Genomic DNA, 21,817 nt, shown 5'->3' with positions numbered 1-21,817 from the left:
GCCACTTTTGAAAACAATATGGAGGTTCCTCAAGATGTTAAACACAGAGCTATCCCACGACCCACCAATTGCACCACTGGGTATTTACCCCATAGACACAGAGTAATGAAAAGAAGGGGCACCTGTAACCCAATGTTCATAGCAGCAATGTCCATAATAGCCAAACTGTGGAAGGAGCCAAGATGTCCTTTAGCAGATGAATGGACAAAGAAGATGTGGTTCATCTATACAATGGAATATTACTCAGTCATCAGAAAGGATGAATACCCCCCATTTGCACCAACGTGGATGGACCAGGAGGGGATTATGCTAAGTGAAATTAAGTCAAGCAGAGAAAGACAATTATCATATGGTTTCACTCCTATGTGGAATGGAAGGAATAGCATGGAGGACATTAGAAGAAGGAAGGGAAAAGTGAAGGGGGGGAATGAGAGGGGGAGATGAACCATGAGAGACTACTGACACTGGGAAACAATCTGAAGGTTGCTGAAAGGGAGGGGAAGGGGAATGGGTTATCCTGGTGATGGGTATTAAGGAGGGCACGTGTTGGGGCGCCTGGGTGGCACAGCAGTTAAGCGTCTGCCTTTGGCTCAGGGCATGATCCCGGCGTTATGGGATCGAGCCCCACAACAGGCTCCTCTGCTGTGAGCCTGCTTCTTCCTCTCCCACACCCCCTACTTGTGTTCCCTCTCTCGCTGGCTGTGTCTATCTCTGTCAAATAAATAAATAAATTCTTTTTAAAAAAAGGAGGGCACGTGTCATATTGAGCAGTAGGTGTTATATGCAAACAATGAATCATGGAACACTACATCAAAAACAAATGAAGTACTGTAGGGTGAATAACAATTTAAATAAAAGAGAAAGATATGAAATCCATACAGGAAAACTGTCACAATTTGCAAATGACATGAAATCCCGAAAGATTCCACAAAAAAAAAAAAAAAACAACTGTTAGAATAAAAAAATTCAAGAAAGCTTCAGGATATAAAGTCAATATACAGAGACCTCTTGTCTTTATTTTTTTCAGATTTTATTTATTTATTTGACAGGAAGAGAAAAAGCACGAGCAGGGGGAGTGCCAGAAAGAGGGAAAAGCAGACCCTCGCTAAGCGGGCAGCCCAACACGGGGCTCAATCCCAGAACTCTGGGATCATGACCTGAGCTGAAGGCAGACGCTTCACTTATGGAGCCACCTAGATGACCCAACTTCTTGCATTTATGTATAATGATGACACACTTTCGCACAGAGAAATTAAAAAAGCAACGCCATTTAAAATTGCATAAAAACATCTAGAAATAAAAGTAACCAAGAATGAGAAAGACATAGTACACTCAACACATGGCAGAAAAGAAATGAAAAATATGTGTGTTGAGGGGGGCAGAATGTATGGGTCAAAGATTTGGAAGGCAACACAAACAAATGGAAGCATACGCCATGCTCCTTAACTGATAGAGTTAATTATGTGAACATGTCCATCATACCCAAAGCAATCGAAAGATGTGATTAAATGTCTATCTGAATTCCAGTGGCATTATTCGAGGAAATAGAAAACAGTCCTCAAAGTTGTATGGAATCACAAAAGACCCCAAATACCCAAAGCAACCTGGAGAAAGAGGTGCAGTCAACACACTCCTGGATTTCAAGCTAGATTACAAAGCTGTTGTCATCAAAACAGGATGGTACTGGCATAAACACAGACACCAGGTCAGTGGAACAGAACAGGAAGCTCAGAAAATTACCCACACGGAGATGATCCTAACTTACAACACAGCAGCAGAAGATATGCCATGAGGGAAGGACTGTCTCTTCAGTGAGCGGTAACAGGCAAACTGGACACTAAATGCAGAAGAATATAACTGGGCCACTTTCTTACACCACACACAAAATTTTTAATGGATGAATGATTTGAACATAAGACCTGAATCCATAAACCTCCAAGAGGACACAGGTACTAAGTCTCTGGACACTGGTTTTGGCAAAGAGCCTTCAGATCGGACACTAAATGCAAAGGCAACAAAAGAAAAAATAAACAAGTGGAACAACATCAAACTGCAATCTTCCACACGGCAAAAGAAACCAGCAAAAACTTAAAAGGCCACGGACCCAATAAGAAAAAAATATCTGCGAATCATATGTGTGAGGAGAGGCTAATATCCAAAATACACACAACACTCATACAAATTAAAAAAAAAAACTATATAAAAAATGGGAGGAATATGTGAATAGATACTTTCCAAAGATGGCACACAGGTGTCAACAGACAGAAAAAGTTGTTCGACATCACTAAGCATCGTCAGAGAAACATCAGTCAAACACACAATTGGTATCCTCTCACAACTGTTGGAACAACAATTGTCCCAGAGACAGACACCAGGTGGGGTCAAGTGTGTGCAGACGAGGAGACACTGTGCACTGTTGGTGGGAATGGAAATTGGTGCAGCCACTGTGACAAACGGTATGGACGTTCCTGAAAAAATAAATAAACTACCCCATGACCCAGTAATGGCTCTACTGAGTATTGATTTGAAGAACACAAAAATGCTGCCTTAAAAAGACAGATTCACTCACACGTTCACTGCAGCATTATTCAGAAGAACTAGACATGGAAACACAGACCTTGGGGGCCTTATGCCAAGTAACTCAGACACAGAAAGACCAATACCAGATGCTCTCATGTACATTCCAAGTGGAATAAAAAAATACTGAACGCATAGATACTGAGAGCAGATTGGTAGGTGCCAGATTCGGGGATGGGGTGGTAGAAACGGGTGAAGGTGGTCAAAGTCTCAATGTTTGAGTGAGAAAATCCTATAGTCATGAAATGTCTGTCCAGCAGGAGACTAAAACTAACCCCGCAGCACGGGGTATAGGTTTCCCTGCTCTTTGAAAGTACAGGAATTCTGAGAAACCTTGCACAGCAGAAATGGTGTCAAGAAGGAATGACCATTAATTTACACGAACAATTAGACAGTGTGCTCAGACTCCATAATTCCTTCTCCTTGGCTTTTCTTGGCCACAGGACACAAGTTTCTAAGGGAGGCCCAGCATAAATGAAGATAAAGCACAGCAGAGGCTCACAGACACAATTCAAAGTGCTGGTGGCTGGATGCGGAGAGCGGTTCCCAGAGAAAGAAGCTGGTTGGGGTGCACGCCGCCTCTGTTGTGCTTCTCCCAAAAACAGATGCTGAACGCGATTCTCACTGTTCACCTTTTTTTCATAAGAGGGAAATCCTCTTCAGGTCTCTTCCTGTTACTGAAGCTGGGTAATAACGTATTTCTTTCAAGAAAGCCCAGTGTCTTACTGTGAACGTTTATAAGTGGGGGATACTTGTCCCTGAGCATTGATGATGGAGGAGATGTGAAAGGCCCTCCCAGACACAAACCTCAGCAGATCCACTGGGAAAGGCACCTTCCTCAGCATGCAGAACACAGACTACCTCCTACCCCCCGAGAAACCCTCTCCTTCCCCTCGATCAGGACAACCCACAACAGCTGGAGTTACCCCAACTCCTCCGTTCTCCTGCTCCTAACAGCTAACCCATCAGCAAATCCTGTGAGCACCATCTTCAAAATGGACCCAGAATAGGTCTAACCACTCCATCCAAGGCCACCTGTCTGGTCCACAGTGCCTGAGTTCCTGGAAAAGCTTCGTCATTGACCTGCCTTGCCATCTTCAACCCTCTGTCATCTGTTCTCAACACTGTAGCCAGGATGGCCCAGTGAAACAGGGTCCATTGGGGTTATAGCCCTGGAATGGCTTTCTGTCACCCTCTGTTACCTCTCTGAACTCATGTCCTAAGCTGTCTCCTGTGGCCACAGGGCCTTCTTTCTGCTCCTGGACATACCTGGAATTCTCCTGCCCCAGAGCCTTTGCACATGCTTTCCCTTCTGTTCAGAATGCTCGTGATGTGTTCTCACTCACCTTCGGAGAAGTCTGAATTGGAGTGACAGGGACAGAAGATGAGGCTGTGTGTGTTGGGTGAGGCTGGTGGCTCAGAAGAAGGTTCTCTGCCAGCTCTCCGCCTGTGCCTCACTTGACCTCAGCCAGGAACTTGCACACAGCCCTCACCTGTCACAACTCTCACCCAGGAGACCCACAGCCACCCCTGGAGCCCACCCTGCCCACACCCTGATGCAGATTGCATTCAGGTCTCCTCAGGGACCCCTGTCAGCTTTACCCAGACCTGGAACTCCCCTGTCCCCTGCAAAGTTCCCGGATTCCTCCTCTTGTTCCAAAATAATACTGGCGCAAGGCTTTCATGAGAAAGCTATAACGCTAACTAATGAAAGTTTCACACATACTTTCCCCTTCTGTTGCCTTTCTCTCCACCTTCTATCCTACCTGTGCAAACTGTAACATATCAGTGGAACACGAACATGCTCTGAGATCCGAATCTTTCATTGCAGCTTTCTGAGGACTCCTTATGTGATAAGACTCTATTGTATCCTAAAACAGGGTGTTTTACATCTATCCTCTATAGAATAGTACAGCCCAAATCACTACAATTTTACCTCACTCTTCATGAAGCAGAACACTTTTTCCTTTCTTCTTTTACTTAAATTCCAGTTAGTTCACATGCCATGGAATATTTGCTTCAGGGGTAGGATTTAGTGATTCCTCACCTGCATACAGTACCCGGAGCTCATCACAAGTGCCCTCCTTAATACCCCTCACCCATTTAACACTTCCCCCCACACCCTTGTCCTGCAGCAACACTCAGTTTGTTCTCCAAGGTTGAGTCTATTTCCTTGTTTGCCTCTCTCATCACCCCTCCACTCTGTTCATCTGTTTTTTTTTTCTGAAATTCCAGAAGCATGAGAGTATAGGATATTTGTATTTCCTCACTGATTTTGCTTAGCTTAATACACTCTAGATCCATCCACATCCTTGCAAATGGTAAGATTTCATTCTTTTTGAAGCTGGGTCATATTCCATTATATATATGTATCCCACATCTGCTTTATCCATTCATCAGTGCATGGACTTTGGGATTCTCTCCATAGTTTGGCTACTGCGGACATTACTGCCATAAACATCATGGTGCATGGACCCCCTTCGAATCTGCATTTCTGTATCCTTTGGGTAAATACCTAGGAGAGCAATTGCTGGATCATGTGGTTGTTCAATGTTTAACTTTTTGAGGAACCCCCACACTGTTTCCCAGACTGGCTCACCACTTTGCATTGCCACCAACAGGATGGGAGGGTTCCCCTTTAAGCAGAGCATTATCTGCGGGCAATTTAATAAGAGGAAACAAAACCTCTGTGAGATGCACCCAGGGTCAGGCAAGCAGTTGCAGACTTCACCCCAAGGCTCCTGACGCCAAGCCCCTTGAAGCCACCAGCATGCCACTATCCAAAAGACTTCCCAGACTCTCCTTCTGACTCCACCACCAAAGAAACTATAGAGAGAATATGGCACCTCAAAATATCGAGATAATACATTTAGTAAAACTAGAAAGTCAAGCTCAACTTTTAAACAGGAACAGGCCGCTTTGGATAATTTTCAATTTTCCCTCCACCCTAATTTTAACTCTTCTGATGAATAATCTCATCAATGTTGAAACATCACCTTTGTCAAATGACATCATCCAAGTCTGTATCAGATGAAAAAAAGCCATCTAACTCTAGATGCTGGCCACTCAACCATATCTTAGGCCCAATTGAATAAACACTGTTAGATGAAGGAACAAATTAGATGTTACAAACAGGCACAGAGTGAATCTCACCTTCCCTTTCTAATAAAAGAGGGTTCCTAGGAAACAGATGGTCAAAATACATTTGTAAGCAATAAATGAACAGAGAAATTGTGATCCCCAGCAAAATTCTACCAGCAGGGAAACTAAGTAATTCTTCCACCAAACCGAGAATGCTGGCAGCTACTTCAATTTTACTTTGTGGCTCAACTAGAGAAAAGAGAAAAGCCTAGGAGGTTTTGGGATAAAGAGAGGTTTTACCTCCAGTCCTGACATAGATAGGACATTTTGCCAAACATACCTGTGATTTCTCTGAACACTGGCGTCCTGTGACAAGCTTCCTCGCTGACTGCGATGCTGACGTTCAAAACCTCGGGTGTCTTGGAGCCAGAGCAGAGAAGTGCCGTCAGCTGGGGAGAAGAATTCACCTCTGACCTAAAGCCTGCACACCTGCTTCGGTTTCTGGGCGAAGGGGCAACACATACTTGTTGTTTAGCAGTAATTATCTTCATTCTCAATAGACCAATGGCCTTGCCTTTTCTGGAAAGCAGACTTACTCTTCTAAAGAAACCCTCAATTCGTCTATTCCCAATGGAAGTAGAGTGGAACATTTATTTCTCACTTAAATAGAAAACACTGTTATTGTCGACACTGCGTGAATGAACTTTTAAAAACATTTTAGAGAGAAAGGAAGAGACCTTTATTCAAACCCAAGTCAGGACAGCTGCCTGGGAGACACAATCTTCACCAAGAAGGGAGTGCTCCGGGGAAGGAACATTTGGGGCAGGCTTATATATTTTTTTCTGTTTTGTTTTACGTACAGAGTTACACACCACAATGAGGATCTTCTTAGATTCCAGAAAGTGAGAGACTCTTTCTTATGTTTTCAGTATGTACATGTCAGTATGACTTTAATCTTATGGGAGCCAAAGATGTTCTTTATTTTTTCTTATATTTATGTTGGCATTTTTTGGTTATTGTTTTCTTCTCAAAGCAGATGTACAACATGTGCTTGGGGCAGAAACAGGGCCCATGCTTTGAGGTGTTGCCCAGTCATTTTGAGCCGGGTAAAATGTTAAAGGATAGCTTCCCGGGGAGCCCAGGATCAGGGCCCACAGATGATATAAGATAAAAATTCCGTTTATCATTATAATTACTCCTAAATGGAGGAATTTGAGACAAAATCACCTTTCACAAGAGTATCAAGAAATCAAAATGATGCCCACGGAAGGCTGCCTGCTCCATGGTCAGCACAGGTAACAGAAGTGTTCACAGTCTCTGGACTCCTGCCCTTCTCCTGCCCAAATCTCTGAAGCACACAGACCACTTAAAATCAGAATTGTAGAACTGCTAGACACCTTAGAGATGTCTGGCACCATTCCCTTGGACTGAAGAATAAAACACAGTAGCTCGTTGTCACAAACTAATTTCAACATGAAGTGCCCCCTGGATGCACTAAGTTCTTTCTCTGCAAATGTTGACTAATGTAAGTCACAGTCATACCATATAAACACTACGATGGCTGGGAAGTCATTGTAGGTAAGGGAATATTTTAGCCATGTTTATAAGCATTGGCTCACTTTGTAGAAGAGGCTGAGCTGAGTGTTTTTAAATACTATTTCAGACCTGTTTTACAGCACCCTCTGAACATACCAGAGCCTTAATCGACTAAAAAAGATAGCTGGTTTCAGTAACTTTAATACCAGAAAAATATTATACTGTCTGTATTCCTTAGGATCTTTGAGTATCTTACCCAGAGGTCCTCCACTGAGATAATGATCTTAATGATCACCATGGGCAGATGTGAGAAGGCCCGCTGAATTTATTCCAGTTTTCCACATGAGAAGAAAATCCTGATACTTGATAGGTTTCCAGATCGAGAAGACCAGAGATAAGAGGGAAATAGTACCCTGTATGGAACAACAAGGGATTTGGAGTCAATTTGGGGATCCCACTTAGGTTTCTGACACTAAAATCCTCTGTGACTCATATCATCTGAGTCCCTTTCTAACCGTCTGAAAATGTGCCTAAAAAAATCTACACCCTAGTTTGAAGTTTAAGAGGCAAAATGCTACAAAGAGCCAGTATGATGTCTCTCAAGAACAGGTTCTCAGGAACCCATAATTGCTATTAGGTCTATTTCTTTTCCAGAAGAAAGAACACATATTGAATCCATATTTCTCATAGATGACTCACCAGATGATTTTCAAACGGAAGGAAGGCCAAGAAGTCACTCTTGTGTCATATTTCACTCAGAAATCATGTTGTTGGACTGGTGAGTATGATACGATAGCAACGTAATCACTAAGAGTGGGGAGCTTCTAATTTCCATACGGCCATGTTGACCCCCTTAGCTCAGAGCCACCAAAAAAGGGCAGCTGGGAAGGGGGCACCGTCATCACTATGAGTGGGGAGCTTCCCATTTCCATATGGCCATGTTGACCCCCTTAGCTCAGGGCCACCAGAAAGGACAGCTGAGGGGGACCACAGGCCAAGGCGGCCAGGTGTGGCTGGGGCAGGCAGAACTCTGACTTAAGGCTCAACTCCTATCTAGATTATTATAATGCTCTTCACAAATAAAGTATCATTGTGTGTGAGCCCTCATGTACAAAAGGTTCAGAATTTCCATTGAGATTCCCTCTCTGACCTTTAGGATATGTAGAAAAGTTCCATTTAATTTTAAACATTGAAGGACTTCTTGGTTTTCTTTTCGCTACGACTGTGGCTCAATTCCCCTGTGGTCTAAGAATAGAATCTAGTTAATTTCAGGGTTTAACATTTGTAGACTTGATTCGTGGCCCGACCTATCATCTATTTGGGTAAAGAGTCTATGACCACTTGAAAATAATGTATTCTGCACTTATTATGCAATGTTCCCTACATGTCAATTAGGTCACATTTGTTACCAATGTTTTGACTGCTTTTTCTGTCAGATATTGAGAAAGGTATATTAAAATCTTCAAACAATGCTGCTCTATTCAACGTTGCATCGGAGAATTTACCAGTGTTAGAAGGCAAGAAAAACAAAAAGTATAAGAATTGAGGGGATAATTGTGACTATTCACAGATAATACGATTGTGTACATAGAAAATCCAAACCAGTCTATAAATACCCTATTAGAATTAAAAATGCAATTTATAAATTTGAGATGGATTGTAGCTTCCCATTGGACAGTTTCTGAAAGAAAATGTAGAACCTGTCAATCTTGGGGTAGGACATAGGGTGCACTAACCATTTAAAAGAATTCAGTGGGACTTCATAAAAATGTGACATTTCTCCTTATCTTATGACCATAAGAAAATGAAAAAGTGAACCGCATTCTGGGAAGTAAAGATTTGCAATACACACACTGACAAAGACTTGTCAATAAAGAATTCCTGCTCATCAACCATAGAAAGTCTATTTATAAACGAATACTTCACAAAAGATTGACTGATGGCCAATAAGAACAGGAAAGGGTGCTCTACAGTATTATATTCAGGAACAGCAAGGCCTTTCCTAAAATGAAAACATACACACAAACCAGTATTCCCTAGATGGATGACGTCCTTATTTCTGAGGACAGCTTGAAGAACAGACTAGCATCAAAGTAAAGTGATGGAATTCCTGACACTCAGAGGATGGACAATTGACCTCAAACTACAGTACAATTTCTAGGCATCATTCGGTCCTCTGAAGGCAGACAACTACCACACCCCTTCCTACACCACACAGGTTGCTTCCCAACCCCTACCATAAAAGAAGAAGATGAGAAACAGATAGGACTAGTAGGAAATAGCAAAAATCACATGTGGGGATTATCCTGAAACACACTGATCACATAACTAGTGTAAGGAAGTGTAGGGAACTGACAAGGACAGAGACTCAAGAGGTACTTCTTTGGGAAATGCTGTCTGAAATCGTCACACCTTGGTACGAGCTAATGAGGGCTCTGAGCATACCCTAGGGTTTGCTCACAAGGGTCTGCAACACCATCGCTGAGGACTGAAACTCTTCAAGACCTCAAAGCTTGCCTGATGGACTACTGGACTAAGAGATTCCCATGTTTTGAAAATTGATACCAACTTATTGGAAGGTTCACTGTGGGCTCTCGGAGGCCCTACAAGAAGCTGAACCATTCACTGAAAATCAATTACACACACACACACACACACACACACACACACACACACACACCTGTCATTTCACCAATTACTTAAACATTCAAGGTTCTTCCTACCTTTTCTTTTTCACATTGATATTTATACTCACATGAAATGTCATCATTCCTAATGAACACTGATGTCAAAATAGAGATCCATTGACACAATATTCACAAAATGGAACTTCCCTGCTGTCATTTTCAATATAGCGTTTTTTAAAGTTCATACATATTTTAGGTTTTTGGTAACTTATACAGGAGAAGATCAGCATTGAAAACTCTGAATACTGACAATGAGTTTTAAGCCTAGAGAACAAAAATTGTCCAATTTCATAGATAATAAGGAACCAAAGGGAAAGCATGGAAGCTGTAGTCGAATAATTTTACACATATGCATCCTCTATTATTCTACTACTGAGGGGCATGTTTTATTATCAGTATGCACGCATCAGTTGTCTTCCACGTGCACCTGCACAGGTATGATGAAATACTACAGTAGAATGAAATGTCTGGGAACTACTTGGCGGCATCTATAACGAACAATTAAATTTCGATCTTATATTTGTGAACTTCCACTGTCTGTCCCTTTAGACAATGGACCCTAAACAGAAGGGGCAATGAACCACGAGAGACTATGGACTCTGGGAAACAAACTGAGGGCTTCAGAGGGGAGAGGGGTGGGGGATTGGGATGGGCCAGTGATGGGTATTAAGGAAGGTACATATTGCATGGAGCACTGGGTGTTATATGCAAATAATGAATCACGGAACACTACATCAAAAACTAAAGAAATACTGTATAGTGACTAACATATCATAATAAACAATTATTATTAGAAGAAAAATTAAAGTTAAAAAAAAACCAATACAGCTTTTCTGTTTCAAGAACAATCACAATTGAGAAAAAACTAACTTCCAATCCCTAAAGCAAAACACAGACCAAATTCCATTTCACTCCCCTTTATTCACATTCTCTGTGGGTTCTAAGCTATTTCCCTACTTCCTTTCCTGCTGAGCAGGGAGCCCGGGCTCGATCCCAGAACCCTGAGATCATAACCTGAGCCAAAGGCACATGCTTAACTGGCTGAGCCAGCCAGGAGCCCCAGCCATGTTTTTCTTAAGCAAAAGGACACTTTCTCACAATGCCTTCACATGACTTCACAAGGTACCAGATCCCTGCATTTGCCTCTAGGAGGTTGCAGATGAAGGCAATTGCAAACTCTCACAGTGGTTTATCAAATACAATGACCTGCCTGGTGACAGTGAAACTCTTATGAGCCCACGAGAGGGTGCTGTGACACTCAGCTGTGGCTGGGCTGGCACAGAGAACCAAATCCATTTCCCTGCCTGATGTCTGTGAGGAACAGATGCCCCCACTGTGAATGAGACCCTGCCACTGAGCTGTCCAGAGATGGCCATCCTCACGGAGGATGAGGATAAAGGACAATGCCTGAGGAGACCTCATCTGTCTCTTTTATCTTTTCATATTTTTGACAGTGGACAAATCACTGCTTAGGAGTCCCCAACTACCTTAGTCTCAACTGTGAGTGACCAAGCGGTTTTACAAAACACTCAAGATTTTGACCTCACAAATGCCCACAACCACTTACCATAGGGATTCAACATTAAGCAAAGATATTGTTCATTTGAAGAGAGGTCCTGCCCACTGTTGTTTCTCACTTATATGCTCATCTTCCTTACCTCATGGTAACATAACCACCTTGATTCCTGCTTCCGTCTTCAGGAAGGCTGATGTGACTTGAAGGGCATTACCGTGACATCGTTCTTTCTTAGCAATAAGATGTGGACATTTCCTTAGTCCTACACACCCAAAGTTGAATCGGAATCAGGATTGAGGAGGCTGATGAGAATTGAAGGTGTTTTCCTGCACAGGGTGGCTTATTACCAATAAGGATGGGTCAGAGTCCTCGAAATTCCAGAACCTTTTCATTAATGCTTCCTACTCGTGAAAGATGATGTACATTGGTCTTTCCCTGTATAGTGTGGTGACTCAGAGAAAAGTGCTTAGCCCTTTCGTCAGACTTCCACGACCACTTTGGGGCTGGCTTCCATATTCACAAAGGATGATGTTAGGGCTAAGAGGGTTCCTGTACACTGTTATTTCTTACAGATAAGTGTATGGCATTTTTGTTACATTGCCAGAACCACTTAGCGCCGGGCTTGCCGGCCTCCTGGAGACGAACCCTAACCCTAGTCGGCCCCCGAGGGGGCCCCTCCCAAGGGGTCTGGAGCCACAACGCTGGGGATTGGGGACCCCCGAGCCCAGCGCCGGAGTCACCCTGCCGCCCCGCAGCAACCCGGGCGCTAGGGGCGCCGCCAGTCTTTCAGGGCGAGAGGAGGGGCAGGGCCTCCCAAGCCCCCGGCGACCTTCAAAGGCCCCCACGCCAAAACGCTTGGGCCCACGCTCCCGCTCACCAGCGCCCTCACCTAGGCCAGCCCCTCTGCATGCCGCATAGCCAGCGAACCGGGACTGCCAGCCTACTTTGGGCTAACAATAACCCTAGGTCGGCCCCCGAGGGACTCCTCCCAAGGGGACAGGCAGTGCCACGGTGGGTATTGGGGACCCCCGAGCCCCAGTTCCAGACTCACCCTGCCGCCCTTCCGCCACCCTGGCCGCTAGGTAGCCGCCGGGTATTCAGGGCGGGAGAACAGGCATGTGCCTCTGAGCCCCCAGTGACATTCAAAGGCCCGATGCGCCAAAACCCTAGGGCCCAGGATCCGCTCGCCAGCGCCCTCACCTCGGCCCGCCCCTCTGCTCCCCGCACAGCAGGCAGACCAGGCCTGCCAGCCTCCTGGGGTCTAACTCTAACCCTAGGACTGCTCACGAGGGGCCCTTCCCAAGGGGCCTGGTGCCGCCGCGCCAGGGATTGGGGACCCACAAGCACCAGCGCCGGACTCAACCTGCCGCCTCACCGTGACCCTACTCACTGGGGTTGCTGTCCTATTTCAGGGCGGAAGAACAGGCAGAGCCCTCTGAGCCCACGGCAACCTTCGAAGGCCCACCACGCAAAAACGCTTGGGTTCAAGCTCCCGCTTGCCAACACCCTCACCTCCGCCCGTCCCTCCGCTCGCTGCACAGCCGGCAGATCGGGCCTGCCGACCTCCTTTGGGCTAACCATAACCGTAGGTCAGCCCAGAGGGAACCCTCCCAAGGGGCCTGGCAATCCCACGCTGGGGATTGGGGACCCCCGAGCCCCAGCTATGGACTCATCTTGCCACCCCTTTGTGATCCGGCCTGCTAGGGGCAACGTCCTCACAGGGCGGGAGAACAGGCAGGGCCCTCCTAGACCCCGGTGACTTTCGAAGGCCCCCCGTGCCAAAACGCTTGGGCCCACGCTCCAGCTCGCCAGCGCATTCACATCAGCACGCCCCTCCGCTCGCCGAACAGTTGGCAGATCCGGTCTGCTGGCCTCCTGGGGGTTAACCTTAAAGCTAGGTAGGCCCCAGAGGGGCCCTTCGCAAGGGGCCTGTTGCTGCCATGCCAGGGATTGGGGACATCCGAGCCCCACCACAAGATGAACCCTGCGGCCCCGCCACCACCCGGGCCGCTAGGGGCGCCGCCCGTCATTCAGGGCGGGAGAACGGACAGGGCTCTGGAGAAACCAGCGATATTTGAAGCCTCCCACGCCAAAATGCAGGGGCCCACACTCCCGCTCGCCAGAGCGTTTACCTCGGCCCACACACCTCTCACCGCCCAGCGAGAGGATTGGGCCGGCCGGCTTCCTGGGTGCTAACTCTAACCCTAGGTCGGTCCACGAGGAGCCCCTCCCAAGGGGCCTGGCCCTGCAACGCTGTGGATTGGGGATACCCGAGCCGCCTTGCGGGACTCACCCTGCCGCCCCACCGCCAACAGAGCCGCTAAGGGCGCCGCTGGTTATTCAGGGCAGGATAACGGGCAGGGCCCTTCGAGCCATGGCAACATTTGAAGGCCCCGGGCGCCGAAACGCTGGGGACCACACTCCCGCTCTGCATCGCCCTCAACTCAGCCCGCACCTCCGCTCCTGGCAGAGCCGGCGACTCAGGCCTGCCGGCCTCCTGGGCACTAACCCTAACCCTAGGACGGCCCCTGAGGGTCCCTTCTTAAGGGGACTGGCGCCACAACGCCGGGGATTGGGGACCCCCAAGCCCCAGTGCCGGATGCCCGCTGCCGCCCCGCCCCACACGGGCCGCTAGGGACGCCGCCATTCATTCAGAGTGGGAGAACTGGCAGGGCCCTCCGAACCCCCGCCGACATTCGAAGGTGCCTGGAACCAAAGCGCTTGGGCCTAGGCTCATGTTCACCAGCACCCTCACCTTGGCCCAACTCTCCCCTCTACGCACAGGTGGTGTCTCGGGCCTGCTGGCCTCCTGGGTGCTAACCCTAACTGTAGGTCAGCCCCCGAGGGGCCCTTCCCAAGTGGCCTGGCGCCACAACACCGGGGATGGGGACCCCGAGCCCAAGTGCTGGACTCACCCTTCTGCCCTTCAGGCACCCGAGCCGCTAGGGGCCCACCGGTCAATTAGGGCAGGAGAACGGGCAGGCCCTCCAAGGCCCCCTGAATTTCGAAGGCCCCCAGGGCAAAAACGTAGGCTCCCATGCTCCTGCTCGCCAGCGCCCTCACCTCGGCCCACCCCTCCGCTTGATGCAGACCCGGTGGATAGGGCCTGCCGTGCTCTTGGGGGCTCACTGAAACCCTAGGTCGGCCTCGTCGGGCACATCCCAAGGGGACTGGCTCTGCAATGGTGGGGATTGGTGACTCAGAGCCCCAGAGCCAGACTCACCCTGCCACACTGTGGACACCCAGGCTGCTAGGGGCATCGCCGGTCATTCAGGGCGAGAGAAGGGGCAGGGCCTTCCTAGTCCCTGGTCACCTTCAAAGGATCCCCGCGCCAAAACGCTGGTGCCCACGCTCCCACTCCCCAGTGCCCTCACCTTGGCCTGCCCCTCTGCTCCCCGCACAGCAGGCAGATCGGGCCTGCTGGCCTGCTGGGGCTAACCCTAACCCTAGGTCGGCCCCCCAGGGGCCCCTCCCAAGGGTCCTGGTGCTGCTACGCTGGGGATCAGGGACCCCAAGCCCTAGAGCCAGACTCACCCTGCCGCAACACTGCCACCCAGGCCGCTAGGGGCGCCGCCGGTCATTCACGGCAGGAGAAGGGACAGGGCCCTGGGGAAACCAGCGATATTTGAAGCCTCCTGCACCAAAATGCAGGGGCCCACAATCCCGCTCCCCAGCGCCTTTAGCTCGGCCCGCCCACCTCTCACCACCCAGCCAGAGGATTGGGCCTGCCGGCCTGCTAGGTGCTAACTCTATCCCTAGGTCGGCCCAAGAGGAGCCCCTCCCAAGGGGCCTGGCCCCGCAATTCTGGGGAATGGGGATCCCCGAGCCACAGCACAGGACTCACCCTGCCACCCCACAGCTACGGAGCCGCTAGGGGCTTCGCTGGTTATTCAGTTCAGGAGAAAGGGCAGGGCCCTCCGAGCCATGGCAACATTCCAAGGCTCAAGGTGCCAAAACGCTGGTGCCCACGCTCCCGCTCCCCAGCCCCCTCACCTCGGACCGCACCTCCGCTCGCCGCACAGATGGTGGATAGGGCCTGCCGGCCTCCTGGGCGCTAACCCTAACCGTAGAACGGCCCCTGAGGGTCCCTTCCTAAGGGGTCTGGCGCCACAACGCCGGGGATTGGGAACCCCCAAACCCCAGTGCTGGATGCACCCTGCCACCCCACCCCACATGTGCCGCGAGGGGCGCCGCCATTCGTTCAGGGTGGGAGAATGGGCAGGGCCCTTTGAACCCCCACCGACGTTCGAAGGTGCCCCGAACCAAAACGCTTGGGCCCAGAATGTATCAAACTCAACATCCAAAGAACCAATTATCCAATCAAGAAATGGGCAGAAGACAAGAGCAGACATTTCTCCAAAGACGACGTCCAAATGGCCAACAGACCCATGAAAAAAGTCTCCACGTCACCCAGCATCAAGGAAATACAAATCAACACCACAATGAGATACCACCTCACAGCAGTCAGAATGGCTACAATTAACAAGTCAGGAAAGGACAGATGTTGGCGAGGATGTGGAGAAAGGGAAACTCTCTTACAGTGTTGGTGGGAATGCAGGCTGGGGCAGCCACTCTGGAAAACAGTGTGGAGGTTCCTCAAAAATTTGAAACTAGAGCTACCCTACGACTCAGCAATTGCAGTACTGGGTATTTACCCCAAAAATACAAATGTAGTGATCCGAAGGGGTGCCTGCACCCCAACGTTTATAGCAGCAATGTCCACAATAGCCAAACTATGGAAAGAGCCCAGATGTCCATTGACAGATGAATGGATAAAGCAGATGTGGAGGATGGATAGAGAGATAGATAGGTAGCTATAGCTATAGATCTGTATCTATCTATATCTATCTGTATCTAGCTATACATCTGTATCTAGCTATATGTATCTATCTATCTGTCATCTATCTATCATGAAATACTACTCAGCCATCCTAAAAAAGAAGAGAGAGAGAGAGAGAGAGAGAGAGAGAGAGAGAGAGAAAGAAAGAAAGAAAAAGAAAGAAAGAAAGAAAGAAAGAAAGAAAGAAAGAAAGAAAGAAAGAAAGAAAAGAAAGAAATCTTGCCATTTGCAATGACATGGATGGAACTAGAGGGTATTATGCTAAGTGGAATAAGTCAATCAGAGAAAGAAAATTATCATATGATCTCACTGATGTGTGTGTGTGTGTGTGTGTGTTTTCCATAAAGAGTTACATGTCATCCTGATGAAGGACACTGCAGAAAGTCACGGAGTTTATTTTCTGTTTTTAGTGTGTGCAAGGCTGTGTGACTCTGATCTTATGGGAGCCAGGGAGGTTTTCTTTTGTTTTCTCATCTTTATGTTTGGAAACCTCCTTTTTAGGGCTTGATTGAAAAAACTTTTTTAAAGATTTTATGTTTATGTAATCTCTACACCCAACATAGGGCTCAAACTCACAATCCCGAGTCCCGACGGAGGACGGAGCCAGCCAGCAGCCAGGCACCCCTTGATTTTTTTTTTTTTTTAATTGAAGCAAACATGCAATGTGTGCTCAGCGCGGAAATAGAGCCCACGTGTTGAGGTTTTGTGGAGTCATTTGGACCTGGGTAAATGTGAAGGCCCGGGAGCAGGGCCCACAAATGTTAAAAGTTGACAATTTCTTTGATCAGTATTCACTTAACAGATGATTTATTGAAAGTGCTATTCTATGGCAAACGTCCTTCTATGTTCGGGATACAGCAACAACCAGATAGCTGAAGCTCCCACCTCATGGATTTAAAGTTTCAGTTGGATGTAGAGATAGGTAGGTAGGTAGGTAGGTAGGTAGGCAGGCAGGCAGGCAGGCAAGCAAGCAAAGAGATTTAAAACATGGCATCGGGGCGCCTGGCTGGCTTGGTCGGTAGAGCGTGTGACTCTTGATCTCGAGGTGGTGAGTTCGAGCCTCACGTTCGTTGTAGAGATTACATAAACATAAAATCTTTTTTTTTTTTTTAAGATTTTATTTATTTATTCGACAGAGATAGAGACAGCCAGCGACAGAGGGAACACAAGCAGGGGGAGTGGGAGAGGAAGAAGCAGGCTCATAGCGGAGGAGCCTGATGTGGGGCTCGATCCCACAACACCGGGATCCCACCCTGAGCCGAAGGCAGACCCTTAACCGCTGTGCCACCCAGGCGTCCCAAACATAAAATCTTTAACAAAGAATAAATGATGGGGTGCCTGGGTGGCTCAATCGGTTGAGCGTGTCTGCCCTAGGCTCAGGTCATGATCCCGGAATCCTGGGATTGAGCCCCGCATCGGGCTCCCTGCTCAGCGGACAGCCTGCTTCTCCTTCTGCCCCTCACCCAGCTCGTGCTGTGCTCTCCCGCTCTCTCTCTCTCGCTCTCTCTCTCTCTCTCTCTCTCAAATAAATAAATAAAATCTTTTAAAAAATGAACGAACGAACGAACGAACGAACGAACGAAGCCATGGCATCAAAAGTGAGTGCTTGCTTGCTTGGGGGGGGGGGGGAATCAAACCGGAATATCTTTAACCTGTAACATATTCTTTATCGATCCTGCTTTCACTACTTTGCCCGGATTTCATTTTCCACAAGTGACAGTCCCTCCCAAGTGGGCTTCTTTCATCGTAAGACCCGTGTTCTCCCATTAGTCCCGCAGAGAGAGAAGAGCCATGAGAGGCGAAAGTTGGGCAGATCGGTATAAATCTAGGAAATAAAATAATCGTTCCCAAGACCAGTAGCCAAAGTTCTGCTTCCGTTTAGGACCCGATGTGTTAAAAAAGCATGTATGGTCGTTGGCTTGGAGAAAGGGGAGGAGGCCGAAGTATCATCCTAAAGAACAGAGTAGGGGGAGAAACAGAAGTGAAAAGATCGAAGAACTGGTTTCCCCATCCATAGCCTTTGAAATGATTTGATGTCTTCTCCTAAGTGAGAGCCCATTGTCCGTCCAATATTTCATACCGCTTTTCACAAAGTATCACAACACAACACAACACAACACATTGCACGATCCCGTGCCTCCAAACCGTCTACGCAATCCTAATGCGTCCTATCTGCGTTCTATTCTATCATGTGACTAGAGCATCATGTACTTCACCATTCATGTGACTAGAGCATCATGTACTTCACATTCAGGTGAATTCCAACTTCTGTTCGGGGTGCGTGGGGGGCGGTGTGTGTGTGTGTGTGTGTGTGTGTGTGTGTGTGTGTGTGTGTGCGCGCGCGCGCGCGCGCGTGTGCGCGCGCCGTATCTATTGCTGCTGTGCAGCGATCTGATCCTCAGGGTGTATCACCCTAACACCGCAATGGCTTGAAACAACATCTCTTTATCATTTCCTGGTGCTTGCCTTGGGTGGCCACGTGGTTTCTACCGGTGTACCCCGGGCTCACTCCAGCAGTGGCCTTCAGCTGGAGGGTCAACTGAGTTTGAAGGTGCGACTTGGCCACATTCCCAAGTCTGCAGTCGGTGCTGGCCGAGCACCGGGTTGCCTCTCTTGTCGATGCCTCTCATGGCCCAGTCAGCTAGACTGGCTCTCTTCCGTGAAGGTCTCGGGACGGCCTGCCAAGAGGGTCAAGAACGCTTCCGGACCACCTCTTCAGCTGTGGCTGTGCAACTAGTAAAATTTCACTTCTAGTCTATTCTTTTGGTCAAGACAAGTCCCAAGACCGAGTCCAAAACCAGGGGACAGAGCAATCGAGCCTACCTCCAGATAGCAGGAGCATCGAAGGCACATGGCGTGAGGGTGCACACGTGCCAGGAGGTAAGGGAGGTACGGTTGTCAGTCTCCCACGAGGGATTCCTAAACCCTATGCCACGACGCACATTTTTGTAAAAGTAAGCTTGACGTGTTAGCGTCTAAAACATGATTTCCTTTGAATCGACCCCTAGAATTGGATTCGTCCAAAAGAAGGGGAAGATGCGTTTTTCAGGCTCTTGATACCAAAGCTCTTGACTTCCAGAATGGACTTGGATGACCCTTCACCATCTCTGCTTTGTAAGACAGTGCAAATTTAATTGGCCAACCCCGCATGAAAAGGTTGTCGATCACGTTCCCGTCCGAATTCAAATTCAAGGCAGGATTCCTTTTTAAAGGCACAGAGCAGCCAGCTCCGTGGCAAGGAGCCAGAATTCTCCGGGTGGATCTCAGATCCACCGAATCCCACAAACCCCGCGTGACGTGAATGTACGAATTCGTGGAGGTTTCCCTCCCGATGGCTAAGAAGATGCTTTCACATCAGTGATGACAAAACGCAAACCCACAAAACCCCGATAGATGGGCACGGTCTTCCCTAAAGGGTCCCTTATTTCATGGAATCCAATTCTTCCACCTTGCAGTCTGCATTCACGGCTTCTATTTTCCGAGAGGCCGACACTCTTTCTCTGCAGACATGTCACAAGATCGGCAGGATACGGTCTTCTGTGCGTCGGGCACACCAAAAGCTGTTGGGAAGGCCCCTGCCATCGGAATGTATTCGGCACGGATGCTAAGGAAGACTTTGAAACCGATCTAGTCCGGTTCCGTCCTTCAGTCCTCTTGGGGGCAGAGCTTCCGTGTTCCATGCCCCCTCTCCAGGAACGCCACTCTCCCCACAATTTCAGGTGTCCAGGCAACCCGGAAACTCTCGAGCTAGGTGAGTTCTTCTGGGAAGGGGCGGGGGGGGGGTTGGGGGGGAAAGGGTGGGCAGTGCCGACGTTTGGAAACATTGAAGGGCACCCGAGGCGAGGCTATGGCCAAATCGAGTCCGTGCACAGGTACGTAAGGCGGGGGTGGGGGGGCGGGGGTGGGGATGGTGGGGATGGGGGGTGGGTGGGGTGGGGCACGAAACCTGTGCTCTCCGTAGGTTACGAAAAGCTCAGGGGCACCTGGCTGGCTCTCTGTAGAGCGCGCTGACTCTTGATCTCAGAGTCCTGAGTTCGAGCCCCACGTTGGGTGTAGAGTTTACGTGAACCAGCAGCAGCAGCAGCAGCAGCAGCAGCAGCAGCAGCAGCAGCAGCAGCAGCAGCAGCACCACCACCACCACCACCACCACCACCACCACCACCACCACCACCACCAAAAATGATAATAATGAAAAGCTCGAAAAGCCCCACGGCCCCTGGCAGGATGTCTATGGCAAGCCACACCTCCACGACAAATAGCTTTCCACAGTGACGGCGACGGATGGCGGAAGGACAGAGGCAGCACCCTACCCCAAACCTCACAGCCTGCCTCCTTTCCGGCCAGATGTGCAGCATCTGGGAACGGCTTTGAAACCTTCCCAGTCAACGGCTTGGGCCCGCCTGTCGGGAAAAGCGCTCTGCTGTTCATTTCACTCCTGGACGAGCCTAGGAAGATGAAGCGGCGGTAGGTCTCCGGGGGGGGGGGGCACGCGATCCAACACACACGACCACAGCCACTGAGGAGCATGAGATCTGTATGGCCTCGAGGGGTACAGGATAGCCCGTGAATCCTTTTCCAAGGAAGAAGGCGGCAACGTGAGAGCGTGCAAAACACTTTCTCACAGCATCTGCTGATGGTGCTAGGACTTCTGTCCCCGGAGAGGATACTATTTTTCCACCGCTTCCAGTTTTAAGAGAAAGGGTCAGGGGAAAATCATTCAGTCGTTCCACTCATCTTCATGGCTCATCGTGGAAAACGAAGACGCCGTACAAAGGAGCAAAGCGCGGATCCATGCAAACACATGGGTGAGCCCCCCCAAAACATGACGCTAAGTGAAAGGAACCAGACAGCCAGGGTGACATAATGCCTTAGGGATCCCATGGGTAGGAAAGAGCCAGACGGAATAGCCCAATCCTAGAGGGAGGGAGCAAACAGATCAGAGGCTGTTGGGGGAGAATGGTGAAGAGAGCCGGGGTGAGGGTCAGGGTGAGGTTGAGGGTGGGGGGGGGGAGGCGCGGACGGGAAGGGGGAGGGGTGGGGGGTGTCTCTTTTTGAGGTGACGGAAATGTTCTGGAAATGGCGGTGCGGGTCGTGCAGCTTTGTGAGTAACCTTTAAAAAAAATAAAAAAGGCCACCGAACCGTACACTTTCAAGAGGATGTGAATCATGGCGTGCGAATTGTATCTCCACTTTGAAAATGTGTGAGGAAAAAAATGTAGCAGATGCAGGTTGGTAGGTTGGTAGGTAGGTAGGTAGGTGGGTGGGTGGGTGGGTGGGTAGGTAGGTAGGTAGGTAGGTAGGTGAACGGGCCGGTGGTGGACCGATGTTCGTTCGTTCGTTCGTTCGTTCGGTCCATCCATCCATCCATCCATCCGGTCCGTGCGTCCACGAAGATCTGCATCAAAAGGTGTGGGAAGGGGGAGGTCGGGTTCTTGTTCTGAGTGGTTTTATTTGTTCCCCAAACTAATCACCTCTGTGGAGATAAACAAAGATCACCCACATGAGAACAGGAATCACCTGTTGAGGTCAACAGAGTCTGTGGGCGGTTATCACCACCTGGGTCTGGCAGAGACTCGAAGC

At 48.8% G+C, this 21,817-nt stretch overlaps 1 long non-coding RNA gene across 1 annotated transcript in view; it reads right to left on the bottom strand.

Annotated features, from left to right (window-relative positions):
• Nucleotides 1-21,666: 21,666 nt before the first annotated feature.
• Nucleotides 21,667-21,817, bottom strand: part of LOC123793440 (uncharacterized) — a 1,473-nt gene continuing 1,322 nt past the window's right edge. The window contains exon 2 of the long non-coding RNA XR_006779971.2: nt 21,667-21,817. This exon is cut by the window's right edge and continues 293 nt beyond it. This is a non-coding gene — a long non-coding RNA (uncharacterized LOC123793440).

Source organism: Ursus americanus, chromosome 35, assembly GCF_024610735.1.
Source record: "Ursus americanus isolate L20-20 chromosome 35, mUrsAme1.1.p, whole genome shotgun sequence".
NCBI classification, from domain to species: Eukaryota; Metazoa; Chordata; class Mammalia; order Carnivora; family Ursidae; genus Ursus; species Ursus americanus.
This window is presented reverse-complemented; position numbering and strand designations above follow the sequence as displayed.